The sequence below is a fragment of the Marmota monax genome, unplaced genomic scaffold, assembly GCF_021218885.2.
Source record: "Marmota monax isolate L192 unplaced genomic scaffold, Marmota_monax_Labrador192_F-V1.1 WCK01_AAM20220418_F8-fsc00079, whole genome shotgun sequence".
Classification (NCBI taxonomy): domain Eukaryota; kingdom Metazoa; phylum Chordata; class Mammalia; order Rodentia; family Sciuridae; genus Marmota; species Marmota monax.
Genome location: NW_026694099.1, coordinates 3,049,062 through 3,075,733, shown reverse-complemented (window position 1 = coordinate 3,075,733; position 26,672 = coordinate 3,049,062). Strand labels below are relative to the sequence as shown.

At 39.5% G+C, this 26,672-nt stretch overlaps 1 protein-coding gene across 4 annotated transcripts in view; it reads left to right on the top strand.

Annotated features, from left to right (window-relative positions):
• Positions 1-26,672, top strand: part of Stxbp6 (syntaxin binding protein 6) — a 255,776-nt gene that overhangs the window by 11,745 nt on the left and 217,359 nt on the right. The window contains exon 2 of one of the 4 annotated variants that reach the window (XM_058585835.1): positions 15,779-15,857. The exons of the other annotated variants lie outside the window; for them this stretch is intronic. The gene's annotated coding sequence lies outside the window, so the exon portion shown is untranslated. The remainder of the gene's footprint in view (positions 1-15,778; positions 15,858-26,672) is intronic. 4 annotated transcript variants of the gene reach the window in all.

Sequence of the window (26,672 nt, the reverse complement as noted above, 5' to 3'; positions counted from 1 at the left end):
ACTTGATTTTTAAGAAATGAAGCAAGGAATCCTCAACTCAGAACCCTCTACACCTTTTTTTGTAGGGGTTGAATCCAGGGGCACTCAGCCACTAGGCTGCACCCCTAGCTCTCCTACCTCCACTTTTGGGTATTTTATTTAGAGACATGGTCTCACTGAGGGCCTTGTTGAGTTGCTGAGGCTAGCTTTGAACTTGTGATCCTCCTGCTTCAGCCTCCTGAGCCACTGGGATTACAGGTGTGCACCACCATACCTGGTGTCAGACACCTTCTTTAGGAACAGCCCTTGTTCTCCAACACCACTGAACTGTGAATTCCTTCAAAAAGAGGGGTCTTCAGGTTTTTGGTTTTTTTTTTTTTTTAAATCTCTTGAGTATATAAGCTGTGTACTTCTGGCATACGGTAGAGAATCAATAAAAGTATGTTGAGCTAGAGAGTCTTTGTTTCCTGGGATTCCTCTTCTCCATCTAGTCTTTTGATCTTTCAATCAGAATATTGTTTAACATTTAGATTATAGATTATATGCTAACATGGTACATGCTAAGCACCTCAGGACTATTGATTCTGTGATCTAAGTTCCCAGGGCACTGTGTAGCAGCCTCAGTAGATTCTCATTTTTCCCTTTCAGCTCTCAAATATTATCCACCTTGCTTCCTGAGAGTCACAAAAGAAATAAGATCAAATATGCCTTTCCATCTTCCCTTCTGTCTACCTCTCTTGCCCCCTGCCTGCTTTCTGCCCACACCCAAGTTCCAGAAAAATGTAACTTGAGTTTTCAAAACAGAATAACAATTCATATGGGCCCAGATTTGGGTGAGGACATTCATGCAGGGGCTTTTAGAATAAATTCCATTACCTGGGCAAGGCTGTGACCTCTAGCCCTAGGCCTCTGAGTTTCTTAGGTAACTGGCTATAAGGGCCATGGTCTGTGCCTCTCAAATCTTTATATATCTACGAATCACCTGGATAACCTGTTCAGATGCAGATTCTGATTCCCTAGATCTGGAGTGGGGCCTGGGATTTTGTGTTTTAAAAGGCATCCAGTAAATGTAAAGTGCTAGTTGTTAGCACCTAAGGTTGGAGGAGTCCTGAGTCTGTGGAGAGACAGGCCTGGTATTCCAAGTTCCTGGAATCCCGGAAGAAACATAAAACATCCGGAAAGACATACACCAAGAAAGTGGAAATTGCATGGAGACCATAAGAAAGAAGCCAAAGACTGAATGAGAGAGACCTGCAACTAAAGGAAATTGGGTACTTCCAAGATAAGGAGTGTTTCTGAAAGGCTTGCTCCTTATGATGGAGAAGCTTATTATAGGATGGCTCTGGTGTTAGAATTGTTAAGATCAAAAAGTGTTACAATTTTCGGTTGGAGTTTAAATGAAATTTCACAAAGAACTTGTGCTACTGACCGGCAGGTCCTTGGCAGTTACCCCCAGAACTCCAACTCTCCTGGGTCTCCTCAGGTTCTTCCTGCTCTTCACCCCATCTGCTGTGCTTTCTGTCGACCTTACAGAATGAATGCTGGGATACAATTCATGGTTTACAGAGAACTCTCCCAGCACCTCATTTGATTTGTATAATTGCCCAGGCATTTTTTTTTTTAATAGATGTGTCAGTCAGATTCTCTCAGAATCAAGCCTGCAAGTGACAGAGTTGAGATCAGGCCCAAGGGTTGGACTTGGTATCTTCTGCTCTTTGTATGAGTTCCACTTGTTTAAATAAATGTATGCCTGAGGGCAATTTAAATAGTGTGCTAAGTTGGCACTTGAAAGGCACCTAAATGAGTATGCCTTAAAAAAGTTTGTTTTTTTTTTAATTAAAGTATACATACAGAAATAAGTACAAATTATGTAGGTACAGTTCAGTGAGTTTCCATTCAATAGGCACAGCTATTTAATCTTAATACACATCAAGCGATAAGGCAGCAGAACTTTCCCTTGTGCCTGCCCCCTGTTAGTCACTTCCTCTTCTATTCAGGCCACTGTACTGGCTTCTCATTGCCACTGATCACTTTAGATAATATGGAACATTTATTTACTCTTGTATCCTTTATGTCTGACTTCTTAATTTTGTGTTTATTTTAATTGACAAATGGAAATAGCATATATTTATTGTATGCCTGACATTTTGATATACATTGTATACATTGAGGAATGGCTAAATCAAGCTAATTAACATATATTACCTCACATCTATTTGTGGTGTGAACAGTTAGCATCTACTCAGTAGCAGTTTTCAGGTATAAAATAAATTGTTAGTAACTATAATCACCATATGGTACATAAAATAAATCTTTTTAAAATATTTTTTTAGTTGTTGATGGACCTTTAATTTTTTAAAATTTATTTGTATGTGGTACTGAGAATTGAACCCAGTGCCTTAGGCATGCTAGTCAAGCGCTCTGCAATAAATCTTCTAAACTTATTTCTTGTGTCTAACTGAAATTTTGTTTCCCTTGGCCACCAGCTCCCTCATTCCCCACCCCACGCCTTCCTACCCTCCGAGTTACTTTACCCATCGCATTACTTTCTGCTTCTTTGCATTTGAATGTCTGACTCCCTCCCTGATTTTGTCTGTGAGTTCCATCTACATTGTGCAGGCAGCAGTTTATGCATTTTCCTTGTCAGATAATATTACTGTGTTTGAACATAACACAATTGCTGATAGTAGATGTTTGAATTATTTCCAAGTTCAGCAGAATAATGCTGTTGTGAAGTTGTGTGTGGGTAGCTGTTTGAGATGTGAACATGTTCAGCTTTAGTAGCTCCAGCCCGTTTTCCCGTGTGGTCACTTATATTCCCACCAGGTTTCTATTAGAAGGTCCATTTCTCCACATTCTTGCCAGCACTTAGTTTGATAAGCCTTTTTAGTCATTCCCATGTTTGGTACAGGGGCGTGTCATTATGGTTTTGATGCACATTTCTCTTATCATCAATTGAAGTTTAGCATCTTGGCATGTGTAATGGCAATTTGGATCTCTTTTGTGACATGTCTGCTTGGAGTCTCTTGTTTACTTTCCAGTCTTCTGTCCTTCCTTCCTTCCTTCCTTCCTTCCTTGGTACTACTTTTTTTTTTTTTTTTTTTTAAATGAGAGTGACTTGGGACATTTGTGAAAAATGTTAAAATCTACCATCAAAGGAGTTACCTGTCACCCAAACCTGATTGTAGTCCCAAATGTTCTGGGGGAGGAGGACAGGGAGTGATATGTAGCATCATAAAACCCTTTAGCAAGGAAACTTCCAGAAGAGTTGGAGCTAGGGTATGTGGCCTGGGAAATTGTCAAGTTATGAGACAGCTCAAAAGCTTGAAATCTTTTAACCTATAGATGAGTTTGCTTTTTGTAGAAGTTATTCTGGAAAATAGCAAAAATATTACTTAAAACATGTTTGGAATCACTTTGGGTATATATTCTTTTGAATGTTTTTAGTTGGTTCCAAAATGACTTTTGAGCACATATATGATTTAGGGAAATAGAAAAACACCTCTCAGAGCCCAGCCCTGTGAAAAATGCTTCATAAGTGACTTTAAAAAAATAGAGCATTATTTATAAGACTTGTCAATAAAGAGAGAGAACTTTCCTTTTTGGGTGAAGACATTAGACATTAACAGGGCAGAAGAAGGCACCATTTCATGGTCTCTTCTAATCTTTACAATAACCTTTAATGTGTTTTCTTTTTTAAAAAATATTTTTTTAGTTGTAGGTGGACACAATATCTTTATTTTTATTTATTTATTTTTAATGTGGTGCTGAGGATCTAACCCGGGGCCTCATGCATGTGAGGTGAGCCCTCTAGCACTGAGCCACAACCCCAGCCCAATGTGTTTACTACTTTGAGTATTCTTGTTTTATGATGAAAAGTTAGAAGTTCATAAAAAGAAAGAGAACATGATTAAGGAATCGGACCTAGAAGTTACCACCTGTTGCTTTTCCCCATTCTTGCCTTTGTTAGCACTCATTCCATCAATGTGACAAAATACCTGTGATAAATGACTTTACAGGAGGAAAGATTTATTTTGGCCCATGGTTTCAGAGATTTCAGTCCATGGCTGCTTCGCTCCATTGCTTTGGGCCAGAACAACATGGCGGAGAGGTCCTGGTGGAGCAAAGCTGCTCATGTCCTGAGGGCCAAGAAGACAAAAAGAGAAAGGAAGAGCCTGGGATCCTACTGGACCCTTCCACAGCATTACTCCAGTAACCTAATTTGCTCCAACTAGGCCCTGTGTCCTAAAATTTCTCAATAGTGTCATCAGTGGGGTACCAACCCTTCAACACATGAGCTTTTGGGGAACACTTAAGATCCAAACTCTAACACTGTCTCTCTGAAAAATGTTAAAGGAGTTGCCAAACTCTGTGGCAGTCAGAAGTGAAGTCTGGTTTCCACCCTGTCCTGCTGCAGAGCTCCAGAACTCTCCAGACCAGTGCTGGCTGGGGCTCCCAGTGGAACAGTCCTCCATGGCCTGCGTCCAGCTTCAGGAAACACTCCTTCTTCCCAGACACGATTCCTGGGCCCTGTTGTTTGTGGGTGCTCCTTACAGTCTTTCAACATCCCGCCAATTCATGGGCTGACTTGTTAGTCTTGCTGCATTTGCTTCTTTTTGTTCCTGACTGGCAGATAGCCACCCAGAAAATCCTTCAGGTGATGTTGATGAATAATGTCACTGTTGGAAATTGTATTCTGTGTAGAAAATCGTCTTTTTCTAAATGGGTAGTTATATAAAATCTGATGATAGAGGCAGAGCATTGCTGTTCCTATCTTCAAAGCAAATCACCCATTACTCTTCCCTGAGACACAGGGGGTTAATGTCACTGGTATGTAGTAAAGACTTGCAGAAATTATTCATGAAAAGAATGCCATGGACAGATTGCTTTCACATAGCTATGGACCTTGTGCTTCTAAGATGGGAAGGGACCAGGAGAGACAAGTAAGGACCCTTGACCAATCCCGAGCTCTTCTCTCCCTGCCTGGATCAGGACTCCAGGGGGCTGACCTTCTTCACTGAGTCTGGGAATATTGTCTAAATGCCAAGTCCATAGGGCGCAGAGCTACAGCCTGTTTTTCTAGCTGAAAGTGGTAGCTAAGGAGTCTCTGAACGTTTCTCGAGGCTCTGCAATAGAAGAGCCTAGTCAAACGGTGGTTCCTCTATTATTAGCACCTTTAATCCTAAACAGCATTGGTGGTCAGAGCAGAGTACTGGGTGCTGGGTGCCAGATACCCCCATTTCCTGTGCAGATTAGCTGTTGTTTTTTTTTAACTTTTAAAAATTTATTTCTTACATACATGGCAATAGTGGAATGCATTACAATCAGATTAGCTTTTTATTTCATTCATTTTCCACTGGATAAAGTAAGACACCTAGAAAAGAAAAAAAATGCAAGGACACTTTTATGGAAACTTCCCCTGATAAGATAGTCATTTTCACGCCACATTTAATTCCTGTGCAAGATTCCAGAACAGGTGTGAAGAGCTGGGGGTTACTTAGGAGGAGCAGTCCCCATGGCTGTGAATACCTGGTGAGGTCATCTAAACTCTTTGCCCTATCAGTTATATTATCCTATACATGAGCGCTGACTGTGCCTGTCAGGTTGGACTTGGCTGGTGGACATTCTGACTTATTACTCACCTCCTGCCAAAAGAAAGTTACGTGTAAATAGCACTTGGTGTTTTGAATTTTACGGTGCCCTGAGTAAACACAGGCCATGCATTGTGTTGGAAGTAGTAAAGGACCGCCCCTGTCCTTATTTTTTGAGTAGGTGTAACTAATGACTAGTTCCTGAACAGGTAACCAGGATGTAGGTCAGGTCCCTCCGGCGGCTTTGGCAGAGGTACGGTACACACACTGTCTCCCTGTAGATCGGCCGTGCTACCTTACAGGTACTCTGTCTATGGTTCTTTTTCCTGAGAAGTTTTCTAAACTTTTGATAAGCCTCTTGGTTTGGGAATAAGGAACTCAGTCTAGTCAATGCCGGAGTTTTCCTCAATGTAGTATTAATCATGTTAATAGGAAATAGTTGCACACATATGGTATGCTTGGCACTGTGCTAAGAACACTTTGTGGGTTCTTTTGATTCTCTCATTTATGTGCTCTAATTAGCCTCTTTTTACAGAATCAGAAGTCAAGGCTCAGAGGGGTTGTTCCTTGGTCCTAGGGTGACACAGACCATCATGTGACTCCCAAATTCAAGTTCCTGACTACTACACTGTGCTCCGTGGAAGCAGTGAGCAAGTGGAGAGTGTTCTCAGAATCTGGAGCTATCCCTGACAAATTGGATATCAAAAGAGGGAAGATCAGACACTTACTAATAGGAAGTATGTCAATATGAGTAACTCTTGCATTTAGAATATACTCAGCAAGGAATAGGGAAATTAATCATGGTAGATTTTGAGAAGAAACAAGCTTTTGAAGAAGAAAGACTTCCGTTGACATTTAAAAGGGGGGAGGGAAAGATAATTTCCTATATCCTGGTAAGGCTTTCATGGAGAGAGATGGTATTATGAAATTCTAGAAGGTTCTAAGCAGCAATTTTAATTGTAACAACTCTCTTAGTAGGTTTGTGAGTATTCCCAGGACTTCTTCCTCCTGCCTTTATCAAATGTAAACATAGGGTCAATCCCATATGAATAGCCCCACTTCTTTTCTAGTCTATTTCACGTCCCAGCTTGGAAGAGGAGGAAGGACAGTTAAGGATATTATAGTTCTCCTCACCTTGTGCACTTGGTGCCATGTCACAGTGCCAGGCTGGGGGAGGAGCCCCAGGAAGCACCTCATGTATAAGGCAAGAAGTCTGGTTTAAAATCCTGTAGGGGGCTGGGGATATAACTCAGTGGAAGAGGCCCTGGGTTCAATCCCTAGAACTTCAGTCAATCAGTCAATCAATCAAAATCAAATCCTGTAGGGGTATTTAATCTGCATCTTTCTTGAGGTACTTTTAAATTTCTTTGTATTAAATTTTTGTCTGTCATTTAATTCACTCAGCAAAAATGCCTATTGTGTATGACCAATTTCCACAGTGAGCAAAGCCAGGCCAGATTTTTGTTTTTATAGCTCCTTTTAAAAAGGAACTGTATACAGATATACAGAAATAGTTACACAGAATGTTACATGATCGTTGTTGTAAGTGCTCCTTGTCAGTGCATATTTGAGGAACTTTGGCCTAGTCAGGGAAATATAGGTGGCTTTCCTAGAGGTGATAGTGAGCTGATATCTGAAAGAAAAGTAGGAGTTCAAGAGGAAGGAGATGACTTAACAGAAGTGGCAGAATATGCAAAGGCCCTGTGGTGGAAGGGACCTTGGTATGAATGAAAGAACATGAGCAGGCCCCTGTGGCTGGGAATGGAGGATAATGGGTATGAAGGAGAGTCTTTTCTTGAGAGTCATAAGCGTTCCTGTCATAATTTGAAGTGGTCAAATTGACACGTTTCACTTTGGTTGCAATACAATGAATGAATGCATGGATTGTAGGGAGTCCGAGAAGAGATATGAATGGGTCAGTTTAGAAATTTGTCGAGTAGTTTAGGAAAAAATGATGATAGCCTGATCAGGATGGTAAAATGGAGAGAAAGAGCGACTGGATGTGGTGGTGGGTTGGAAATCAGGGGTGAGAGGGAGGGAGGCACCAGAGATGGCTCTCTGGTTTCTAGCTTGTGTGATTGCATGATGTGGTGCTGTTCCATGGATGTTGGTGTGTCTCCCCAGGTTGACCAGAGGCTGTTTGATTTTGATAGGGTACTTTTCTCATTTAAGTGTATACCCTCACAGGGAAATCTATGGTAGTACTGTTGTTGAATGTTTTGAGCAGGAGGGGTTTCTATAGAAAGATACCCCGTGGGCTTGGGGGCAAAGCAGTTGTGTGCCAGTTAGTGTAGTTGGAGAAAAACGCCAAGGTGGGTGTCTAGTCCCAAAGGCAATTAGCCATAGAGAGATGTGCCTTCCATTTCAGGGAGCATTTCCAAGTCAGTTTGAACCTCTCAGCACTTGGAATCTTTATTTTTTCACTCATAGTAGACTCAGTCTTTTTGGTCCTTAGTGTCTCCATCTGTAGACCGACCTTCTGGGGTGGCTTGGAGGGTTCCCTTTGGTAACTTTATGAAATGTGAAGGGTTTTACTTGGAGTCTGTCAGTCTGTGCTTCCTTGCCCCTGTAGTCCTACCCACCACTAGTGGGCGCTGTTGCTCAGAGGGCCCAGGCCACAGGATGACAGTTGGCTCTTGGCAGATGAGGTAGCTCTCCTGCACAGGTAAATGCATACATACATAAGTAAATGTCTGTATTCCCTTTTTTGCCCAAATGCAGTAAAGATCATTATTTATTTTACATTTATAAATATTTGTTGTTTCTTACTTTTAATCCTTCTGTAAATGAGCCAGTTGGGTGAGTTTTAGCTGATATCACTCTGAAGGCTGAGAGAGAGGTGAGTGAAAGAGAAGTGAGATCCAGTTTTTTGTTTTTTGTTTTTTAATCAAGATTATTTTAGATTTCAGGTCCTGGAGTGTTCAGATTTTAGGTCCCCAAGGTTAGAGTGTGCTGAGAACAAAGGGTTCCCTAGCCTTGGTCTGCTCCCACAGCGCTGCCAGAATGCTTTCATGTGGTAGGGACCTTGTTCAAAATGATTTGCCTGTGGTTGGTCTGTTTTCCTCTAATTCGCCTTTATTGCCTTCACAGTTTCTACATATCAGTCCTGTTTATTTTTCTCCATCTCCATCATTTCTCTGTCACTTCAGATATCCTGGAATGATAGTGCATTTCTGTCTTTAGCACTGTATTTATTCTAAGCTGGGTGTGGTGGTGTAACTGTAATTCCAGCTACTCAGGAGGCAGAGACAAGAGGGTGGCAAGTTCAAGGCCAGCCTGGGCAACTTAGCGAAGGCCTGTCTCAAAAGAACAAAACAAAATGACAACAACAAGCGTGCATTGTATTTATTGTTTCTTTTCCATTCTTCACATTCTCTTGAACTCAGTGATACATACCATTGTCCATTTCATTACTTAGTTGGAAGCTGGTTCTTTGTTAGGGTCCAGAGTGACCTTGAGATATTTCACTCTATTGTGCTGCTCTGTTGGCCTAAGCATGTTAATGATAAATAGGTTATTCTCTAAAAGTGACTAGAGATGATGGGAAATAATAGCACATGCCAAATATCCTTGTATGTCCTGTATATTAAGATGTATAGAGCTAAGTAAAAAAACGGCTTGGGAGATACACATAGGTATGTTTCAAAATATTTTGTATCACTTAGTCATTTTTATTTAATGAACTGACATTTGCATAAAGATAGAAGCTTGTCCTAAGATGACTAAAGCAGATTTATTGCCCTCTATCCTTTTTTTCCCCCCTTTGGTTTTAAAAAAGCTTTTTTTTTTTAACTGAAAAAAGTAATTTGTCTCTTTTTGGAAAGGATTTATTTGGTGTGTGAAGCCTGATGTTTTTGAGCAGGAAAGGCTTTATATATCCCTTTTATATTTATATATTTTAACCCTTTTGTTTCTCTTTCTCCAGCCTCCCTTCTTTCTGCCCATCTCTATTTCAGAGAGGAGGAAACCAAGGCTAGACAGTTCTACCAGGACTCATTAGTAAACTAAAGACTCAACTGCTGTCTTTTCATTCTTCAGCTCATTGTGATTTTCTAGAATTTTTAAAATGTTTATAAGACTCTTCATTATAAAATCCAATCAATTTCAGGTCACTCTCTCTGAGATGTTGTTTCCTTGCTTTATGATAAACAGAGCTTTAATTAGTTCAGTACAAGAGGAAAACTAAACAATTGTTTTATCTTGTTCTGAATGTAATATAAAAATTTATAGCTCTATAAATAATATTTATTGATCCTGGCAGTGTTATTTGTGTGTATGACTAAATAATATTGACGTGTACCAATATTTTATGTCTGGTTTGGCTAATCTTCCAACAGGAGGAGATTGAATTTGTGTTGAAATGTACTGTTCTTTCTCTGTCAGCTTCGTGTTTATGAGGGGTGAGTCCTTGAACTTGTAATTTTTCATTCTGAATTTGTGTAGGAAATCAGGATGTGTCTAATTAATTGTCATCTAGGGTGTCAGGAAATTCTCGTAACAGTTAATTTCAATCCTCCTTAATTAAAAGTAAAGAGCATGTTAGGCAGCAACAGGATTTTTCTTTCTTATAAGGAGGAGGTGGGAGTTTGTGAGTCAGCTGCACTTAGACCATAGCCTAGCGGGAGCGAGGAGGCCCCAGCAGCTGTGTGGGTCTTGATTCCGCTGGTGTTTAGGTGGCTATGGAGCTGTATGTAATGTGATCTGTGATCTAGCTCTCTCCTGTGAAAAGCAGTATGCTTAAAATCAGTTCTCCTGCTCCCTTGCCAAGCTTAGCAAGTGTGTTGTTTTCTATACCACGCTTTAGGATGAAGAACCCTTGGGAATGGTGTTTTGTCCTCAAATGTAGGTCTTAGAGCCACAATTGGTTTGGTAGATATCAGCTTCCTAAAAAGAATAAGAGTGGTAAGAATAAGAGTCCCAGGAGCAGAGTTAAGCTGTGCTGGAAAGGCAGTAACTAGACTTTCCTTGTGAGTTCAGGAGCACCTTGGCAGCCCATCTGGCTTTTCCCCATCCAGTAGAGCAGGATGCTTTCCTGGGTACTGTGATCAGATAGGCAGGGAGGACTGGATATTGGGGATTGGGGCTTTTCACCTTTCCTATTCCAGTTACGGACAGGCTCCTTTCTTCTTTCTCAGCTTCATCTCCCCATGGCCATTTGACAGGATTCTGGAAGCCTTAAAGTAACCTCCTCATCTACCTTACTACTGTTTTATCATTTTTCAGACCCAGCCAAGGGTCGCCACTCTTTGGTCATTGTGATCATTGAACTTCCGCCCAGGACAGAATTGAACAGTGCTAATCCTGTGGCGTACATACTTTATTCTCAAGTATGATTATTGGCTTACATGTCCAAACTGAAAATCTGGGGAATGAGACTGTGACTTGCACATCCTGGATCCTCTGCACGGTGCCTGGTATGTGCTTTAGTATCCGAAAAGGGATGGATGGGTGAGACCCACTCAAGGATTAGTGATGGGGGTGGAGAACACATGTAGCTAGGTTACAGGGGGAGACTTTAAGTGTGGACAAGAGAGTTGCTTCTGCTACGTGCTTACTGAAGAAGATGTATAACAGGATGAAAGTTTGTATTATGGAGAATGAGCATGAGCCAAGCTGTTTCCTTTTTCTTTTTTCCCCAGAGTAGAAACCAAGTAAATGGCAAGAGATGTTTTTTTTTTTTTAATGTTTTAATGATATATTTTTTATTTTATTTTATTTTATTTTTTTTATTGGTTGTTCAAAACATTATAAAGCTCTTGACATATCATATTTCATACATTAGATTCAAGTTGGTTATGAACTCCCAATTTTACCCCAAATACAGATTACAGAATCACATCGGTTACACATCCACATTTTTACATAATGCCCTATTAGTAACTGTTGTATTCTGCTACCTTTCCTATCCTCTACCATCCCCCCTCCCTCCCCTCCCATCTTCTCTCTCTACCCCATCCACTGTAATTCATTTCTCTCCTTGTTTATTTTCCCATTCCCCTCACAACCTCTTATATGTAATTTTGTATAACAATGAGGGTCTCCCTCCATTACCATGCAATTTCCCTTTTCTCTCCCTTTCCATCCCACCTCATGTATCTGTTTAATGTTAATCTTTTCTTCCTGCTCTTCCTCCCTGCTCTGTTCTTAGTTGCTCTCATTATATCAAAGAAGACATTTGGTATTTGTTTTTTAGGGATTGGCTAGCTTCACTAAGCATAATCTGCTCTAGTGCCATCCATTTCCCTGCAAATTCTATGATTTTGTCATTTTTTAGTGCTGCATAATACTCCATGGTGTATAAATGCCACATTTTTTTTTATCCATTCATCTATTGAAGGGCATCTGGGTTGGTTCCACAGTCTAGCAATTGTGAATTGTGCTGCTATGAACATCGATGTAGCAGTATCCCTGTAGTACACTCTTTTAAGGTCTTCAGGGAATAGTCCAAGAAGGGCAATAGCTGGGTCAAATGGTGGTTCCATTCCCAGCTTTCCCAGGAATATCCATACTGCTTTCCAGATTGGCCGCACCAGTTTTCAGTCCCACCAGCAATGTACAAAAGTACCCTTTTCCCCACATCCTCTCCAGCACTTGTTGTTGTTTGACTTCATAATGGCTGCCAATCTTACTGGAGTGAGATGGTATCTTAGGGTGGTTTTGATTTGCATTTCTCTGACTGCTAGAGGTAAATAGGGAGCCTACATCATGGGAACAAATTTTTACTCCTCACACTTCAGATAGAGCCCTAATATCCAGAGTATACAAAGAACTCAAAAAATTAAACAATAAGAAAACAAATAATCCAATCAACAAATGGGCCAAAGACCTGAACAGACACTTCTCAGAGGAGGACATACAATCAATCAACAAGTATATGAAAAAAGGCAAGAGATGTTTTAGTCATTTGACTTTCCTGTTAAAAGTTCTGGTTCTTAATGGAAAGATCCATTCCTTATATATAAATTAGGATGATAACCTTATGAGGTAGGTTCTGTTATTAATGTGAGGATACGTTAAGACTTTCAAAGCACTTAGCTCCCTTATTTGTATGCAGTGAGGGTTCAGTAGAGTGAATGGTAGCTATTGATGTTATTGGCTTGTAGTGTGTGATAGAACCATGTAATGCCTATCATACATGTTCAGAGACAGAATTCTCCCATGTGATTCATGAAAAGCCATGAATGGGGTGTCCAGGTGTTGAGATTCATTGGAAGTAGAATTTTGTATTCTCTTTCCTCTTCCTAGTTAGGTAGTGCTATGCTTGTTTTCAGAAAGGAGAACACCTACCAGTTTCTTAGGAAAAATTTTCAATCTGCTAGAACATAATTTTAAAATAAATTTTTCACATGAGGCATAACACAGGAATCTTTCTGGCTGTTTAAAATAATATATTTGTATATCTTTGCATTGCTGGTTCTATTTTAATTATTTATTTATTTATTTTAATTAGGTATATATGACAGCAGAATGCATTTTGATTCATTGTACACAACTGCAGCACAACTTTCCATTTCTCTAGTTGTGCACAATGTAGCATCACACCATATGTGCGATCATACACAGGGTAATGATGTTCATCTCATTCCACCATCTTTCCTGTCTCCATACCCCCTCCCCTCCTGCTAGTTCTATTTTGATATGGAAGCAAGTCAGGTTGGTCTGTGATAGCTCATTTTAGTTTATGAGTGCCCTTATTTGTATGTGCCATTTAGATAACGGTGACAGGAGTTAGTTCTAATAATATTTTTGTATACATGCATGTAGTCATTCATTCTTCATTTATTCATTCTTTTCTGCTCTGTGTCTCACTTCTTTTCTCACCTGGTTCTTCAGTACTAAGTCCTATAAATTTTATAAACTATTTTGTTTTAATGTTCCAAGAGGTTACTGTAATTGCCAATGTTGGTGACCATTTCTCTGTGCTTCTGAACCCCATCTTCTTGGAGTACTTTATAACCTATTGCTTTTGGAGTGTGTGATTACTTTTTATTTGCTGCCTAAACATGAGTCAGTCCTGCTGTAGTGACTTCCTCAGCAAAAAAAGAAAAGGGGTGTGAAAGAGCTGTGTACTTATCTCATTTAGAGGTATTATTTTTAAGTTTGCCTGTAGCATTATCACTGTGTTTGAGAATGGGGTGCTGACCTAGACGTTACTAAGAGCAAAAGGTATATGTACCATATTACCTTTCTAAAATGGTAAAAATTCTGGCTCTAAGGGACTTGGATAAGTGATGCAGACCAATGGTATATTTGGTAGGGCCTCTAAGCCTTTTTTCATTTGAAAGCTTTTCCTTCGGATTTTCTGCTTGGCACCATTACCTAGTGGTGTGCAAATAAAGCCCGCCCTTGCCTGCCACTCCAGGAACATTTATTGAATTGCTGTAGATTGGGCTTTACACTAGTGATGAGACTAAGACATGGCTCTGCTTTCCCTGCAGAAGTTCAGAGCCTTTTGATAATATTGAAGTGCTTTAATAGCAGACTGAGGCATCCTGAGTGTGGTAGGATAACCACAGCCATAAACTCTGTAAAAAAGAAAAAAAAATGCAGGGGCAAAGAAGTGTGGAAGAGAATGGGATCAGAGTGCAGCTGTATATTTGCAATGGTTTTTGAAAAGTGAAGCTGGAGAGGAGGCTGCAGAGGAGCCAGTTTCTCAGGTAATTATCTACCAACCTAACTGTTGAGGATTAATCCTAGCAGTAAGGAGTCTTAGCCTGGGAATGGAGCGATTGGATTTGCATTTTGGAAAGAGTCCTGTGGCTTCATCTTAAGGAACCCCAAAAGGAAGTTATTTCGATATTCTAAGCCACAGGGCTTTTGGCTAGTAGTCCTAATGATTCATTACTTTGTGTAGGGCTTTGGGGTTTACAAATGATTTTCTTTGGCCTTAATTTATTTTGTGGGAGGTAGCCCTGGGTAGACAACAAGTAAGGAAACAAGTTCAGAGATGTGACTTGATCAAGGTCATATTGAGAAACTGGCTGTAGTAGGTCTCTTAATTCTACATCCAATGCTGCTTGGACATGATGTCAAAACATTTTAATAAGTTGCTCAGTTACTAAGAATACTTATAAGTAAACTACCACCTGCACATCTTTCACCTGTATACCCATTGATTACACAGACTGCCAGCATCATGAGGACTTACAATATTACATTTGATGTGCCTTTGACAAAGGCAGACCCAACAGGAGATACCACTGAGAATTTGCTGGATTGTTTCTCCTCCAGTGCCAGCTATGAAGGACTAGGAAAAAGGAACATTTGAAAAAACAAAGGGAATATTATTTTCATTATTAAATATCTCACATGTACTTATTATCAATTAGTTTTAAATAAAAAGAGCCTTGTTGTGAATTAGGCCTATCAGTCTGGTTCAGATTCCATACAGCAAATTTCTTGGCTTTTGCAACAGATTTTCTTTTTAATGAATGTTGGATGTTGAACTCAAAAGGCCTTCTGCATAGACTGATGAGAACTATTAGCTTTATGCATTTGCTTTGCATTAATTTATGTAGTAATTAGGTATAACATAGCACCTTTCCAAATGGGTATTTTTGAAACAAAGAAACAAAAAAAAATCATTAAATGGACATTGTTTATTGCAGAAGATACTTGTCACTTGACAAGAGGCCTGGTAATGGCACTTCATAAGTACAAATCATCTTGTGACTCACATTCAGAATTAATAGTCAACTCTGTAAGTTTTTGTGTCAACCCTCCCCCTACTGAATTAGCAGTGAACTTAATGATACTTTTCTTACACACCTGGTGGAGTATTTGTGCTAGTGATATTTCTAGTCCATCTAGGAGTTAGAGAAAAGTCAAGTTCTAAATTATCGTAGCCTTAAAATCCATGACAGTTTAAAAGCATTTATCGAATTGACTCAGTTATGATTTTTCTTTCCCACCTTTGTATCAGAAAAGCTTCTGGGGCCCAGAAGGCACTCTAGAAACCATGCAGTCCTTGGAGCTGGACTGGGGTGAGATGGATTAGAATGCAGATTCCATAGATTCAAATCTATTCTTCAAATTTATTCACTTTAACTTTGGGTAAAAGGGTGAGCCTCTGGTTCCTTTTCTGTGAAGGGAGGCTTTGGATAATGTTTTTCACAGATTCTGAGACATTGATATTTTTGTTTGTTTTACATTTTAACATATCTGAAAATAAGACTTTTTTGTTTGTTTGTTTTTTAATTTCAAAACAGAGTCTCCTTAATTGCCAAGGCTGGACTTGAACTTGTGATCCTCCTTCTTAGCTTCCTCATTAACCAGGAAGGATTACAGGTGTGTGCCAACAGTATGTGTTTCACAGTGCATTGCTTGTTTTGTTTTAATTTGTGATGGTTTTCTCCCCTAATGTAGTGGTGCATAAAATAATGGTGCATCTTACAGCAAGTGATTTCTTAGGTTTGCTGAAATATGGTAAGGTTTGCCAATCTCCCAGGTTGTTGTCAGTATTAAATGATATAATATGTTTGCTAGTAAACTGTTGCTCTTTGGACAAACAAGCAAAAGTACCTTTGCACATCTCTTGACAATCTTCCTCTCATTTGAATTTGTCATGGTGAAACTTTATGTATCTTAAAAATAAATTGGAAAGAAATGGAAAATGGAAATCACAAAGTTACATGAATTAAGATTCCAAATACCTTTCTTGAATATTTAAAGTAGCAAAAGAATTTCGATGGAGTTTTACAAATGACTTTCTGAAAGATTTTTTTTATTTTCTTTTTAAACAATACCTGAGTAGTATAGGTCCTATTCCAAAGGGTAGAAAAAAAATCCTGTCTATGGATCATGATACAGTCATAGTAAAATGCCTCCTCATTTCATATTACACTCGGTAGGATGTAATTTCACCAAGTTTAAACCATAGTTAATAATTATAGAAGCGAATATCTTGATGGTCCCCACTTGTTTATAAGGGAAATAGTTATTTGCCTCCTTGGTATTCTGTCAAAAGTTTCCAGTTTCCTTGCTGAAGTCTTAAAATACTTTTTGGCCACAGGTAGTGCCAGTGTTCAGGTTAGGATTTTGTTTTGTGACTCCTGATTTAAACTGCTTTTCCAGAGAGAATTTAACGTAGAGAGAATTTAATCCCCTCTTTCCCTCTCCCCTTGCAATAAGAACACTGAGGAAGGCCAGCTTAGGGTAGGAGGTGGGAGGATGGGAAGATCTGAATTTTATTTTGGACAATTTGAATTTGAGATGAGTTTGAAGCATCCAAGCGAAGATGTTGAGGAGGCAGTTGAATTTGTGAGTCAGAGATAAAAATGTGGCATATTTGGTGTAGAGATGATAGATGAAAGTCCGATCTTGGGTGGGATCACCTAGGAAACAAGGAGGCTTGGAACTAGAGGTTGACAAGCCACCTTCAGCCAGAAAACCTGTTTTATTTGGCCTGTGTAATGTTTTAAAAATATTTGAATGAGTTGCTGTAGCTTATGTTTATGGCTTTTTGGCTGCCCAGAATATATTTTCTCTTTTGGTAGCAGCACCCTAGTTTTCTTTTGAGAAATTCTTTCTCCTCCAGTCTCAGACCTTATGCCTCAGGCAAAGTTCCACCTCTGGTTGCAAATAAAGTAGGTGACCCAGGGTTGCCTGATCACCCCCACCCCAAGTCACTGGGTTCAACAGTGGGCTTATAATCAATGTTGGCCCAATGAGAATTTTGAGAGGATGGGGAGCTCCAGGAAGAGAAAATTTGTTGGTTTCTGCTTAAAGCTATCAGGATGTGGACTGGAGGAACAGCAACTGTCACAACATGGGAGATAGAACTTATCTGAGAATGGGGACAAGGAAGTAGAACCCAGATAGAGAACTGGTCCTGATCACCTTGATTAAACTCTGTGCTGAGCTGCAACTCTAGGCCCTTCAGTTAAAGAAGCCAGTAAATTCCCCTTTTGGTGTAACCCAGTTTGAACCAGAAGTTCTTTTACTTGCACTAGAAAGAATTTTAATGAATGCAATTGCCAACAGTTACCAATTGTAAGTTTTCACATAAAAATGAGGATTTTTTGGCTAGAGCTAACTCATTAATTGTTGTTCTAGTAGGAGTGTTGATGCCTTTCTATTGTAGCTCATACTACCCTCTTTTGTCACCTTACCTGATGCCCGGGTTCTGTTGTCAATAATCCTGCTGATTCTGTTATTTTAAATTGTGGATTTGAGAGGAAAATGAGAGTCAACTTTGTGTCATTTAATTGTATTATTTGCTTGCCCCTACAGATAATTGGGCTTTTGATCCCCTGTCTAGAGTGAAAAGGTAAGGGAACCTAAGCTCAGGTATAGAGGAGACTGACTCCCAAAGAATAGGGAGGAGGACAAGTTTATAAAGACAAGGGAGCTGTGGCCACAGGAAGGAAAATGTTGGTGGAGGCTAAGGTAAGGGTTGTTTCAGGGAGGAATTGAAAATATTGCTTGTACTTTTAAGGTAGAAAATATTTGAAAGATGGGAAAAAAATCTTTTTAATTTGGCAACAAAGAGGTCATTATTGACCAGAACTGGAGCTGTTTCAGAGAGTGATGGGGCCATGCCAGGTTAGGATCAGTCAAAAATGAATAGGAGGGGGAAAAATGGAGACACCCAAGGAGAACAAAATCGTTTTATTTTTTTCCTCTGAAGAGAAGAAGAAATACAGGGAGGTAGCTAGACACATGTGAGGTAGAGCCGGAGTGCTTTGAAGCAGGACTTGAATATTAGAAGTGCCCATGGGAAGGATCTGGTTGAAAAGAAGAAGTTAATTAAATAAGGGACAAAAGGGACATTTGTTCCTGTGAACCAGAGAAGGTATGATGCAGTGGAATCTCAAGGCCGAGTGGAGCTGTTCAGATGCGAGGAGGGAACACGATGCAACAGGAGGGAAGAGGATGAAGGCTGGCACAGATGCCAGGCAGTTGACAACAGGAAGTTGCTCTGCATGATGGCTTCCACTTCTCTTTTAGGTGGCAAAGTCATCTGAGAGTGTGGGTGGCAGCATGGATGTCAGCTGGGCTGTAGAGGCTTGAACATGAAATAACAGTGGAGGAGGGTGAGGGAATGTGTTGGTGAGAGAAATGTGGTGGGACCGCCTGCATTACTGAGCACTCGTTTGCAGTTGGTACTCAGGAGTGTTGAATGACACTCGCTGCCTGTGTGTGACTTCCTCCAGTGTCCAGGTGCTCTACTGTGGATACAGACAGCCTCAGAAGGCAAAACCTAAGGCTGGGGTTTGGGTGGAAGTGGAAGGACAAAAGGAGGGTGAGAACATAAGTCTAGAGCACAGTGTCATGGAAAGTGTATTATCACAATAATGGCCTTTGGAAATTCAGAAGGTAAGGAAGTGGGGACATGAGATGGAACTTCTGATGAAGCCCAAATGGTTGATCACAATGAAAGAGATTTCAAGAAGGAAACTGAAGCTGAGCATATGGTAGTAGAGGGTTGGAATGTTTGGCTGGGTGGTGGGTGGCTCCGGTGAAATAGAGGGGAGGGTCCTTGCATATGAGGTAGTAGAGACTAGAGAGCACAGTGTTAATGGGTCTAGTTATTGAGATCATCTGTGCTGATTGCAGGATTAGGGAGAGAGGAAGATTTTGGCCAGGATTCAGTGAGGTGATCAGGTTGGCTGTTGTCTGAGAACAGATTTTCCATTTCCTCTAAACCTCCTTGCCTTTGGTTTGAATGGAAATTCACTTGGAAGAGTACATGTAAATGGCTTCAGGCCCACCTCTCTGTTTCTGAAATATATAATGGGTGTAATAATTTTTTTAATCTGGAAAAATATGTGTTTAATCACTTTATGTTATTGCAGAAAATGTAATTCATTTAAGCTTCTTGAGTTCATAGAATCTTCAGTTGCTAGAATAAGTTGGGCCTCATTTTTGCCTTACATGGGCATGTTGCTTGTGAAGGTGGCTGACAGTGTAATCAAAACCCTCAAGAACAGGCCAAGTTTAACTGACTCCCTAGTGGCTCTCACTGTGATGAGCTTTGGAAGGAGTGTAAGTAGGAAGCTATGTTAGAGACATCTGTCGTCATGTGCAGTGTGTATTGGGCTTGGCAGTAACTGCAGCCAAACAATCCCTTACCAGTCTGTAGTTTATATGCAATAATCTGGGCTCAAAAAATACTTCTCTGAATGGCAAGGCATTCGAGCCAGCATTCCTTAATACTTGTGAGGAAGATTCACCAAGGGGAAAAAAAAGCACTTAGTTTTTATAATAAGATACTAAATCTGATCATCTCAAAACATCTGAAGGTTGTGATAAAAATCCTCACTGAGAATCTGGAGGCAGAACTCTATAATCAAAAAGAAGAAGAAAAAAAGGAATTCAAGTATGTAGTCTTTTAGATACAGCTCTACTTGTTACTGATTTTGAGAAAGATTAGTGAATGACAGAGCACAGAGCAGGAGTGCATGTTCTTCCAGGCTGAGGATGACAGGAAAGATTGTACGTCCCTCAGGACCCAGGATACAATGCAATGAAGTGTTTTATGGCCTAGAGATGCTTCGCTGCCAACCAGGTAGTTCCCTCTGCTTTCTCTAGGGCTTTCTCCTTATTCTGTCCCAGGAACCTGTTCATCATCCTGATTTTGCCTTTGCTTTTTCCAATACTAACACCTTTCTTCCTCTTTCTCCTTATCTCATCTATCTCATCCATTTTTCCATGCTCCATGGAGCCAAAACCAAATCTAATGTGGTGCTAAATTTTCCCTTTCTCCAATTCCTTTGCATTTATTGTTCATCTTTGTAACTTACTAAGTTAGGTCATTGATAGTTTCATAGATTGCTAGGTTGTGAGAAAACTTAGATTTTTTTTCTTCTTCTTCTCAAACTAGTCTCAAGTTAAGAATCACTTCTCTACTAAACTCAAGGCAGCAGTTCCTTTAGACCCCGGGGAGTTCAGGAGTCCTGAGACTTGGGTTTTTCTGTCTGGGGCTTTAGGTCATTAAGGATTGCTTCTGTTTTCTTTAACAAGGGGAAGAAAACATTGTTTGTGAGCATTGGATCTTCTTGGCTTCTACTTTTTTTATACTATTTACCCAAGTAATAGTTTTTTTTTCTTGCTCTCCAAATAGGGAAACCAACTGCTTGTTATTAGCATTTTTCCTTAGAAAAATGGTCACAAGTTCATTTGGTCACAAGTCTTCCTGTGGCTGTTTATTCTCCTGTGCTTTTCTGTACATTTTTACTAAGCATTTTAAAGCCTGTAATGTGGGAGGTGAGGTACAAAATCACCAAGCATTCCTTCTTTGGCTCAAGCAGCAGAGGGGATCAAGTGGCATTGTAACCAAGGAGCCCTGGCCTCCTTCAGATTCCCTCAGTCCAGTTGGGATTGCAAACTGTCAGAAATAATGCCTAGCACATGGTAGGATATTAATTTATGGTAGATATTCTTTTGTAATTGTTGTTTTTGGTACTTGGGATTGGACCCAAGGGCACTTAACCACTGATCCACATCCCCAGCCCTTTTTTGTATTTTATTTGAGACAGGATCTTGCTGAGTTGTGTAGGGCCTCACTAAATTGTTGAGCCTGGCTTTGAACTTGTGATCCTCAGCCTCCTGATCTGCTGGGATTACAGGCATGCACCACCATGCCTGGATACAGTAGATATTCTTATTGAGGGTTTTTTTTTTTTTTTAGCTGATCAATAAGATCTTACATTGAGGAATTTTATAAATTAAGAATTCATTATCTTTAGGGTTGGAAACATCTCTAAAATGTTACATGGAAGGAAGCTGTGGCCTAAGAGGTTTGTGACTGTACTTGGGCCATGCCATTTATATTGGCAGATTGGGACCAGGACTCAGCTCTCTGGGTTCTGGATCCAAGATTTTCCTACTACACAGTGTGCAAGTCTCTGAAAAGTCACTCCCAAGAAAGGAGTGTGGGAAACTAGGAGGAAAGCATATCGGGAGGCTGGACTAACCTTGACTAGTAATTCCAAAGAATAGCATTAAGCATAGAAGTTTGGCCTCCTGTTATTTTTTCACATCACTTCGATTGTTGCTTCTACATCCTGTATACTTTAGTACATTCTGGTTCATTACCTTGGAAAACCAGGGGAGTTTTGGGTCTTCAGGATAATTATAGCCTTTCATAATGTCAAAGTTCATTGATTTAACAGCATCTAACAAAGAGTGAGAGAAGTTGCTAGGCCTGGAGAGGCCTCTGGGCTCTGGGAGGAACTGTGGGGGTTCTAGTGCATTGCTGCCTATGCCTTAGGTAGGTGCTCAGTATTTTACTGCATAAGGAGTAAGTGACACACAAGTCAGAAATTATGGGAAGTGCCTAAGGTCAGCGAGATATTAAAAATTTCTGGCAGTCCTGTTTGTTTACATTGTAGAAAGAATGGGAAAATAAAGAAGTGATATAGCAAAGTGACGATAGAACAGATAGGAGGACATGAAGATCAAGTTAAGAGTGTTTTCTGGGTGTGCTGAGTTGAAGGTAGTGTATGAGTTGGAGGTAGTGTACAGTTGTGCCGTGTGATATAGAGAAGTTCTGTGTTTCTTTGCTCTGGGGAGAAGATCTGTGGATGATCCACAACAAAGAGCCTTTGGACAGAGAGATAATTTGGGATGGATACGTGAGCACAGAGAACAAGTCTGAATTTGAGCTAGAGATGGCAAGCTGGGATTCGAACCTTGACAGGTTCAAGTCAGGCTGGAGAGCTCAACCATGGTGCTGTCTATCTGCTCTGCTGAGATGCCTACCATGATACACAGCCCGGGAGAAGCAACCAGTCCAGTGAATCCTTGCTGTTCCAGGTACTGTCTTCTACCCATGTGTGCTAGATCTGAGAGTTAACAGCAAACTTTTGTGGAAGTACTCTGTTCTCTGATGTCCTTCTGGAATTTCTTAGAGCAAAATAAGCCTTGGGATGCATTTGGCCCTAAGCCACCCTTAATCAAATGATTATGATTTGCTGGTTTCCATGGGTTTTCTAATCTTTGAATACATTGCATCCTTACTTTCAACTGACAATGTGTTGTCTTGGTAAATGAGTATCAACAGATATTCCCTGCCCTTTGGATCAACCCAAAGTCTCTGGTTCTTCTACATGTTCTTGTGTCTTACTTCCTTATGTTCCTCTGGCCTCTGAGATTCAGCCTCCTGGATCCCTCACATGGATTCTGAATGCAGTTCTTCTCCCACGATGATCTTCTTAGGGAATCTAGTCTCCTCTTATAGGCTTTAGTGAAGACATGAAGGGTGTGTTCTTTACTGTCTATGCTGATTCTATTTATGCTTCATATTCTTTCTCCCTTGAATATCCATCAAAGTTGTACCCAAATTGGGGCAACTACAAGACAGAAAGGGTTCCTTGCTTTTGTATCTTAACAATCACCCAAATAAATACTGCCTATTTTCCTAGAATTCTGGTGAATAAAATTTGTCTCATTATATGTACTTTTGTTTGGTGCAAATATATAAAGCCAGAGATACTACTTTGTACATACTATCTAATTACCAAAGTCATTGATTATACTATTGAATCATTTGTATTAACTCCTAATAAAAATTTTACTGCAGATTCAGCACCATACTTTATATATTTCAACAACATTCCTCTCACATTTCTTTCATCTCTTCTGTCTGCCGACTTCTTTTCTTCAATGTAAGCCTTATAACTTTGCTTTTAGTTCTCATGCCAGTTCCTATATTATCCGAGTCTGAAGTATTGAGCAAATCTCATTCCTTCTCTCCTAGCTCCTTGCAGCATGAAGTATATTGATTAAGAAAGAAAAAAAAATGCTTTATGCCTTTCTTGGCTTGTTTTATGTCTTCAGCAGTTTTTTTCTTGACCTGATAATAAGTTCACAAACCAGGAGTCTATCTGATAGTACAAACATGCATGACATTTTCTTTTGAGTTATATTTGGTATACGGGTATTTTTAAAACTTAGGCTTCTTTAGGATATCATAAACATCTCCTGATAATCCTTTTTGGCATGGAGTTTTTGAGTTTCTTTTCTTTAGAAAGGGTCATGGAGAATTTGGCATTATTGGAAAATATATTCCCAGTATAAAGGATCTGAGAGAGAGGGTCAGGAGGTCACTTAGTCTCCAATCCTCAGAATTTTCTAGAACCTTAGAGTTGGTATGATTCTCCGTATGTTCAAAAAGTTGCGAATCTGCTGCCATTCATGATCAAAAGTAAAGGGGAATCTAACTCTCTCTTTATTAGTTAGTTTCTATGAACACAAGAGTCAAGGTTTAATAGAATACAGTACTCACTTTTATGATTAGAACTTCATAAAATTGTTGTTCCTTGGATTAAAAAAAAGACAAAAGTAGAGTAAGAAATGTAATATGTCATAAAAGTAGGTAGGATTTATTGAGCATGCATATGTTAGGCACTGTCTGTTTTCCATTTTTCCTTTCAATTATTATAACAACCCTATTGTACTCCCACTCTTATTTTTATTTTATGGATGAGGAACCCATGATAACCAGAGAAGTTCAACAGTTTCCCCAAGGTCACACAGCTAACAAATGACAGATCAGCAATCTTAGCATTGATGAGCTAATCTAGAGCTCACACTTTAACTTCAAGGTCACATTGCCATTTATTGAGTCATTTTGACTTTTTCCCCCTGCAACCTCCCACCGTATAGCTAATGCACAGGAAAAGTGGCAGTTACATGTTTTTTTAAAATTTTTTTCTTTTGTTGTTGTTTGTTTATTTAATAGCAGGGTTAACAAAGAAGGCACTATGTAGTCTAAATCAAGTTTAATTAGACCCATGTGAAAAACATAATAATTATCCATGCCAAATTTCTAACATTTTTATTTTTGCATGTTCAATTATTAATAGTCATGGTCGTACGGATTCTTTCATTTATTTTCTAAGTGGCAAAATTGAAGTGGCATGGAGTCGACTAGTTCTTTCAGAATGTTTATCTAGAAGGAATATTTTATCGAAAAACAGTAAATCCATTCCTGTTTATGGGACACATCTTCCTTTGGAGAATAGGATGTTGTCAGGTGTGGAGTCTGGCATTAAACTAAACTATCCTTTTCCTTCCTCCTTCTTGAGCTGGTAGAAGGGGCAAGTGGAGGTGGACAGAGTGTCTATCTGGAAGAGTGGGTGCAGAGGAGGGCACAGCAGGAAGCACAGCATGAGACCCTTCCATTAGTCCCCGGATAGCCCTGCTTGCCCCCAGCTTCTTGTGCAACTGAGGCTTAAAGGAACCCAAAGAAGTCTCCTGCTCCAAGTTATCCAAATGTGATTTTTTTTTTTTTTAAATAGCAATTCTCTTTGGTCTTGTAGAGGACAAGATAATGGATATCCTCCCCTTCCCAGATACAAATGAGGATGTTCTTACATTGTTTTTGTAGTTAAATTTAAAAATCTCCCATGACAGTTTTTAATATTTTCTTCATTATTACTGTTTTATTTGTCTAAGCTGTAGAAAGGGTCTTAGAAATAGAGCAGAATAGGGTCTTAGAGATAGAACAGAATAGGGTCTTAGAAATATGTAAAAAGAGCCATTACTAGAACTTTGATATTGTCAGTGATTTAAAAGTAAGATTTACTAGTTTCCTCCAACATTAAACATAATGTGGTAATTATAGAAAGTTTGAGAAATTCAGAGAAATAGAAGCAAAGAAGAACAAATTTCTAGAACCAAGAAGAACAAACAGAAACAATGTTTCTTTTTTCTTTTCTATTTTATATATGTGTGTGTGTGTGATCACATTATAAATACAACTTTATTTTCCCATCATGTTGGAAGGCTAAGGTGCAGAGACCACTGGCTCAGAACATTTTTACTGAACATACTCTGTGAAAATTCAACTTTGCAGATCTGTGGTGGGAGCCTAGTTCATCAAGTCTTCCATGAATTCCTACTGTGTACCCTGCACAGTGCTGAGGCTGAGCAGGCAGGGCATGCAGTCCGGGCTCTGGGAAGCTCACAGGATAGCTGGAGAAGTAAAGCAGGTCCTTTCAGGGTTACTTTTCATTTTTTAAAACTTTTATTTATTTATTTTTGTATGGGAAGTTTTAAACATGTACACAATAGCGAGAATATAATACTATTCCCAGTGTGCCTTTCTCCCAATTTTAGTAATTCTCAATTTGTTGCCAGTTCTGTTTCATCTAGATTTCAGGCTCCTCTTCCTATTCCAGATTACTTTGAAGCAAATCCCTAACATCTTATTTTTTCGTTAGTAAGCGTTTTCTTTACAAATATTTTAGATAAGACTCGTTTTTCTTTTAATACTGTAGTATAGTTATCATATTTTAAAAAACCAGCAATTGATATGGAATTCTGTCAGTATTCAATTTTATCTGTTTTTTTTTCATTATATTTCTTTTCTATTTGTTTATATTAGTGGCCAGAGAAGGTCCATAATTGTAATTGGTTAGCATGACCCTTTGGGCCTTTTTAATCTACAGATTCACTTTTCACCATCTTATCCTTGTGGTTATATTGTTTTTCTAAACTAGACTATTCTATTAATTTTCCCATATTCTGGATTTTGCTGATAACATCCCTAGGAGTTAAATGTGAAATGTTCTATTTTGCATAGCTCTTTCACCATTGTATTTCTTATGAACTGGCAGTTATTTCCAGAGGCTGGATTGAATGCTATTTTAATTTTTTTGGCAAAACAGCATGTGAGTGGTTTTGTGTATCCCCATCAGGACACCCTTAACATCAGTTGCGTGTTTCTCTCTCTCTCTCTCTCTCTCTCTCTCTCTCTCCCCCTCCCTCCCTCCCTCCCTGTGTGTGTGTGTGTGTGTGTGTGTGTGTGAGTGTGTGAGGGAGAGAGAGAGAGAGAGAGAGAGAGGGAGGGAGAGAGAGTGTATTCACAAGATGATCATTGACAACTAGTAGTGATTGTTGCTGCTTAAATCTATGAATTCTTAGGGGTTTCAAAATGTTATGTCATGTCAATCTTATTTATTTATTTATTAACTAGACTAATTATTTAAAGAGAAACTCCTGCTAATCAGCTATTTGGCTATCCTCAGTTATAGTTTGTATAGAATGGCCAGAAAAATGTCTTGATTCTTCCTTCCCTTTACCAGTTTTCAAAATAGTTGGCTCCGTGTCATTCAAAGATAACTGGTTGGCAGGATGGTTTATTGAGAATTTGTA